The sequence below is a fragment of the Podarcis bocagei genome, assembly GCF_964188305.1.
Source record: "Podarcis bocagei genome assembly, chromosome: 12".
Lineage (NCBI taxonomy): Eukaryota > Metazoa > Chordata > Lepidosauria > Squamata > Lacertidae > Podarcis > Podarcis bocagei.
Window position 1 is genome coordinate 41,139,071 of NC_138137.1, and position 6,000 is coordinate 41,145,070.

Here is a 6,000-nt window from a genome sequence, read left to right on the forward strand (position 1 = left end):
CTGGACTGGAACATGGTTTAAGGGCTGAACAACAGACAGCTCAAGGTATCAGTTGTGAATTCAAGGGAGGGGGGGGGGAATGAAGTCTTTTCCGATGGGATTCAACATGATGGGGGGAAAGTATGTGATTTTCAGAAGAGGCTGTCTGGCCAAGAGATGATGCTTTCAGCAATCTTCAAGAAGAATAAAGGCTGCCTAAAGTGAGACAAGATATTTGGAATAATAAATTGAGGATTAATAATATTCAGGCAGTTGCTTTTCTTCACAATGACAGGGAATGAGATTTTGCAGGACATTTCTTGAAATGGCTTCCAGATGGGAATGCAGGGCACACTATCCAAGACTTAATGTGATTTAGGGAGAGCTTAACCAATAAAAAAAGGAGGGATGATGCACGTTTCAAAATCAGAATAATATTGTGCTCTTGTTTTCTACCTTCCTCGTTCTGTGGCTTTATTTGCTTTGGCATTATGCAATCTACTGCTTCGGTACATATTTCAAAAAAGGAGAGTGGCTAGAGAGATCAGGTGGGGAAAAAATGACCAAAATGGGATTAGTTTTCATTCTTAATGGAGTGATTAGCAGAAACATACCCTTTTATGGTCTTATTGGAACCTATGTGATCATCTCAATATAAACAATCTGTGAATCTCCCCTTTCAGTATTCTGGTTTGTGGCTGTTCTTAAGAGTTACATTGCTTCTCTTGGAGTGGAATGAAACAAGGGATTAAACAAGGAGAAAATCAGGAGCTCCCAGAGACCTTTGGTTAAGCATATGAGCTAAAACCAACATAATTGACATGCAAAACCTGTTTTTCATATGATCTCTTGGGGTATCTTGTTAACATGCAATGTCAATTATTCAAAATATAGTCAAATTGCAGGCTCTGGTCCAGCGTCTTCCCATCCCCACAACACGGCAGAGGTAGAGATAGGTGCATCAAACAGATTTATTTTGGACTGGGGCTCAGCCTGAAAGAAGAGAAAATGATAGCATGGAAGTGCCTCTCAACAACTGCAGAGCATGTCTCCCTTACCACTGGGAAGCTGCAGTTATGCTCTGAGTTTCTGAGGAGGCCCTGGGACAGCAGCTTGCTCTGCAAAATGTTGACTCTCAACAGATATCTATCACCCTATATCAGCACAGCCATGCTGACTGGGCTGCATGCTCATTACATGTTCAAAGCACATTCAAAGCATATTATTCCCCTTAAAAAATTCTGGGCACTGTCATTTGCTAAGGGTGGCTGGGAATTGTAGCTCTGTGCCGAGTAAACTACAATTCCCATAATTCCTTTGACGGAAAGAATGTGCTTCAAACATGCTTTGAAATGTGTAGTGTGTACAAAACCTCAGGCTGATGGGAGTTGTAGTTTAAACCATCTGGAAGGCACCAGGTTAGGGAAGGCTGACCCGTTAAGCAGAAATAAATATGCACTAATCTTCTCAGGCACAATAAAAATGTGTAGCTGCAATGTTGTCTTCCCAGTTTTCCTTCAAGGAGCTAGAGGCAAATGTACAATAGCAAAGCAGACTGCAAGATTTTGGTGGTGACAAAAATCAATCTTTATTTCCACTAAGAAAGCAGGTTCTAAAATAAACTGGACTGGTTGCAGCTTGGTTAAATAAGAGCTGCTAAGGGGTGGGGGATCCTTTGCAGTTGTATCTGGTTTCCGTCACCATACTGATCATATTATGTCAGCAGTCAAGTGAAATATAAAGAAATATTATGTTAAAGCCAAGGAATACTTCCCCCAATACTAACCCTCTCTCTTGGATGACATATGGATGCTGTTGATGAAGGAAGTTAAAATGGGGTTACAGGTTTCATTCTACATCCATCTCAATTAGGTGGCCAAATTGCAGAACAAAAGATGCCCTTTTATCAACGCGGTTTATATTGTTTAACCAGAGCAGAAGTATGTGTTACAATACGTGTCTTCCTGCATAGTGTACATTCTGATACTCTTCATTCAGCCAATTTTCTGGTATTTTTCTCAAAGTCTCTGCCATGGATATTCCAATCGTCCATATGGGTACATTTACTCTTCATTTTTTTCCCATTTCCTTTTCTGGTAATAACTATTCTAAATCAAGCTTTTTCGTTGAAAAAACTGGAGCCATTCTAGCCATGCTGAAGGAACCAATGCCTTCCAGGTTTGGTAATTACATATTTTATTGTTGGAAGAAACATATCGAATGGTTTCCTTTTTCTTCAATTAGGACTTTATGTAGCACTAGAGATTTACTCCCAGACTCTTTCATTGGACGCCCAGTAATGTATTGAAGAATTGGAGATGCATTTATTTTAAAGTTCTTTATTTCTGCATGCTGCTTTTCCAAAAAGTCACGTGATCAGTTCCAGAAAGTTATTTACTCTGATTTGTTTGAAATGGTGGCATTAGAAGCTTAATAGTAAAACTGGATTACATATGTTTTTGCCAGATAGTAACAGTATTCTTTTTATATGCGTAACATCAGGTTTGATTCCCATTGTTGGTACTGAAAAAGTACAAGGACCTTATGCAATGTGTAGTAAAATAAATATATAGTTGCTCCAGGCTAATTTCCCATTATGGTGCGCATTGTGACGGAGTTTACTGAATGTTACCACATCAGGCAGTTACTGGAGTTGAATGAGCCATCACAGATCCAATAGCAAAGATCTTCCGTCTCCCTGACATGCCTCAGACAAGAGGAAACAGTACACAGAGGCTGACAGACTGATCTTCCTGGCATACTGGGACCAATGGGAAACAAAATATCTCTTTTTAAGGCCAAATGAAAGGAAACAGGCCTTTTCTCACCTTCTTTCCTGTCTGTACAAGCCCAACAGGCTTGGCAATTGGTGCCCCACCAGCTCCCACCGCTGGCGTTGGCTACTAAAAAGAATTATGAGTGTGCTTTTGCTGGGTTTGTACCATGGATGAAAGTTCAGCTTCCAAATGCATTATTTGGATTATTTTATTTATTGCATAGTTAACCAAATACATTGCAGGCAACTCCCCATTTATGTGAGTTCAAGGCATGTGCATGTGCGCATTGCCACAAACCCAAAAAGGGGCGAAAAGAGTGCAGAATTGGCAAAAATAAATGTGCAAAAACAGTGGCTAGCAATCCCACAAGCTTTGGCAGTGCATTCCCAGGTGCCTTTGCAGTACATTTTAAAGAATGAAATACAGTGTATGATAACAAGCCATGGTTTCCCCTCAATATCTTCAGTCTAAGTGGTTATGGGCTTAATTCCACCTCCTTGTGTGCTCAACAGAACTCTCTCTCTCTCTCTCTCTCTCTCTCTCTCTCTCTCTCTCTCTCTCTCTCTCACACACACACACACACACACACACACACACACTTTGGATATACACAAACATTCTTGCTGTTACTTCTTATTTCCCTGCATCCCCTGCTGATTTTTCAAGTATCTGAAGGAACTGTTCATCCTGTTCATACATGATCATAAATGTATTCTTGTTTTGAGGACAGTAACACAACCTAAAACCGTGACACCTGATGCCTGACATCTGATGCCTATTGCATCAGATAAAGACAGAGAGATCTGTTTGTGAAGGTGGTACAGGAGGAAGTTAACTGCTTAGTTAAGTAAGTGTAGATTTTTATCCCAGTCTGTATTTGCGCTGTACTTGTTGTTGCTTTTTTATTCGGTTTTTATTGTTTATTTGTGCTTTATGGGAAGCTATTTCTGCATCAAATAAATAATGGCTTGGCAATACCTTCAGCATGCAATAAAGGCAACATGAATGCTAAACAAATGTAATAAATTTGTTAATATTTTCCATCTTCAAATCAAATGAAGGTTGGGGATCTTGCTAATTTCAAAAGCTTGGCATCACTCAGAGAGCTTGCGGTATTACAGCTGTGCATGGCAAACTGTTCCACATATTTACCATTTTTATGATTAGCTGTTTTTTGGCTTCTTCTTTCTGTGTGTGCCTCTGAATACACTTTCAGTCACAACCTGCCCTTTGTCATCTGACTGTAGCACTAATAACAACATATGGCAGAACAGTCAGACACATCTTCAGGAACTGGGAAGTCTAGGACTTTAGGCAGCCATCGCGTAATCCCACCCTTACCCACTCCTCACCTGGGATTTTCCATTCTCTCAGTCTCACTTCTCTTGCTCCTACTACATAAAGCCATCTTTTCCACAGCACCTGGTCTCTCCTCCCCCTGCCGCTCTTACTGAGGTGGTTCTGAAAATGAGGTGCTGGCTTAGGCCTGCAGCAGAATGAGGGAGTCTGAGTGGACTGTGACACTACTGGCAGCATTTTGTGGTGGGCAGGGCAGGAGAGGGGAGGCATTTTGAATATTTCTCCACAAAATGTTCCTGCAAGTGAAACAGCTCACCCTTCAGGGAGAAAGATTATAGCTCAGCCTGCCACCTGGGAAATATTTGAAATTAAATATATTATATACAGTGTTAGATAATACTGTATATATGTGTATATACTGTATATATATATGTTTTCGGATGTCTCCATTGCCGAACGTCTCAGTTTCCGAACGCTGAAAACCTGAAAGTAAATGCTTCCGTTTTTGAATGCGCCTTGGAAACCGTTCAATTTCCAAGGCGCATTTCTCTCTTTTCTAATTGAATCTGCCAACTGCCCATTGTGCCTGAGTTTTCGAATGTTTCGGAAGTCAAACGGTCTTCCGGAATGGATTACGTTCGAAAACCGATGTACCACTGTATATATTTCCTAACTTTTGGCTGAAGTGGGGCAAGTCTATTCTACACATTCTACACTTTATTCTGTGTTGTATGCTCATGTGAAATGTTTTTTTAAAAATGCTCTCAATCGTTTTAAAAAGTAATAATACATGGATTCAGTGCCGGTCAAATTTCCCAACGATGATGTTGATGCTTCCATTAAGGAGCTATGGAGAAAAGGTTGCATTATGAGAAATATTCATCCAGCAGTTAAATGATCTTGTGCATAATCATTTGCCTGAGAATACAGTCATTTGATTTACTTTATGTCAAGGGTAAGGAGGATAGGAATTGAGGGAATGAGCAGCATCAAAAAGCTCAAGGGATACCCTTTTAGTCAGCTAATACAGTGGTGCCTCGCAAGACGAAATTAATCCGTTCCGCGAGTCTCTTTGTCTTGAGGTTTTTTCGTCTTGCGAAGCACAGCTATTAGCGGCTTAGCGGCTATTAACAGCTTAGCGGCTATTAACAGCTTAGTGGCTTTAAGAAAAAGGAAACAAACTCGCAAGAACTCGCAAGACGTTTCGTCTTGCGAAGCCAGCCCGTAGGGAAATTCGTCTTGCGGAACGACTCAAAAAACGGAAAACTCTTTCGTCTTGTGCGTTTTTCGTCTTGTGAGGCATTCGTCTTGCGAGGTACCACTGTATGTAATTCTACCTTTGAATAGGATGACCATGCCTCCTATTTTACAAAGGGCATTCCTCTGTTTGAAGGGCTATCAGAGGACATTCTGCTGTTTGAAGGAACCCACCGTTTGCAGGGATTCCCAGTCTATGACCACTTTGAAGATAAATAACTCTTAAGAAGAGAGAGCGGGGCCTTGAGGTGCCAGACTGAGTAGGCACACAAGGCCAACTGGCCCCCGTCTTCCTCACTATGGCGAGATGTATGGTATAGAAAATGGTGTGTAAATTCTACCAATTCTTTCTAAATCTGCAATTACACACATCCATGGGCATTTTTATGCAGAGATGTTTTCCTTCTACTTTTTTGGTCACACATAAGTAGCCAGCCTTACCTTCAAAAGAGAAAATGTCTGCGAATACGGAGGAAATATCTATTTTAATGCTTTGTTCAAAAGGAGCCTGGACATTTGCAATTCTACTCTGGATGAAGCGTGCCTTCCTGTTCTGACAGCATATTGTCCCTCGTCCACAAAGTAGCTTTTAGGATTTACAACAAGACGCAGATCCAGACACAACTTCTAAGAGCTGTGTAAATCTTACCGCGTTCAGAGGAGCCTGCTGTCAGTTTTGCAGGCTCAG

At 41.0% G+C, this 6,000-nt stretch overlaps 1 protein-coding gene and 1 long non-coding RNA gene across 2 annotated transcripts in view; both read right to left on the reverse strand.

Annotated features, from left to right (window-relative positions):
* The window catches only part of ODAD2 (outer dynein arm docking complex subunit 2), a 94,797-nt gene extending 90,583 nt beyond the window's left edge, over positions 1–4,214 (reverse strand). Inside the window, exon 1 of the mRNA XM_081164098.1 lies at positions 4,109–4,214. The gene's annotated coding sequence lies outside the window, so the exon portion shown is untranslated. The remainder of the gene's footprint in view (positions 1–4,108) is intronic.
* Positions 1–5,179, reverse strand: part of LOC308569894 — a 173,845-nt gene extending 168,666 nt beyond the window's left edge. The window contains exon 1 of the long non-coding RNA XR_014000913.1: positions 5,084–5,179. This is a non-coding gene — a long non-coding RNA (uncharacterized lncRNA). The remainder of the gene's footprint in view (positions 1–5,083) is intronic.
* Positions 5,180–6,000: the final 821 nt, after the last annotated feature.